We start from the raw sequence: 424 nt of genomic DNA on the forward strand, positions 1-424 counted from the left end.
TGTCACTGTGCACTTGGGAGCAAAACCAGCTTCAGCATACTCCTTGATTCAGCTTGTGGACTCCGTTTGCATGGACAATTCTGTATGGTAACTGCAAGTGAACAATGTGTACATTTCACTATTTCAAGGAATACACTATAGCCTGTAGCCCTCAACCCAGCAAGTAGGGCTCACTAAAGCCTGCCTAATCTGCCAAGTATCATTTTACTGGGCCCACAGCCTCCAGTATGACTCTAGCTCCCAATTCAATCAGGAAAGCTCCACCTGAGGGAGTCTCAGTCTCCATGATTTGGAGGTTCCACCCTTTACAAGGCAGTTGGGGAAAACGCCAGAAACAGCAGAGACCCAGTTCTTGTTTCTTGTGGAGGCAGGTAAAATCCCCATAGCTTCTCAGGGCTGAGATGTGTAGCACAGTTGTAGATCT

This window comes from Carcharhinus amblyrhynchos, chromosome 6 (assembly GCF_965287045.1).
Source record: "Carcharhinus amblyrhynchos chromosome 6, sCarAmb.v2.hapA, whole genome shotgun sequence".
Taxonomy (NCBI): Eukaryota; Metazoa; Chordata; class Chondrichthyes; order Carcharhiniformes; family Carcharhinidae; genus Carcharhinus; species Carcharhinus amblyrhynchos.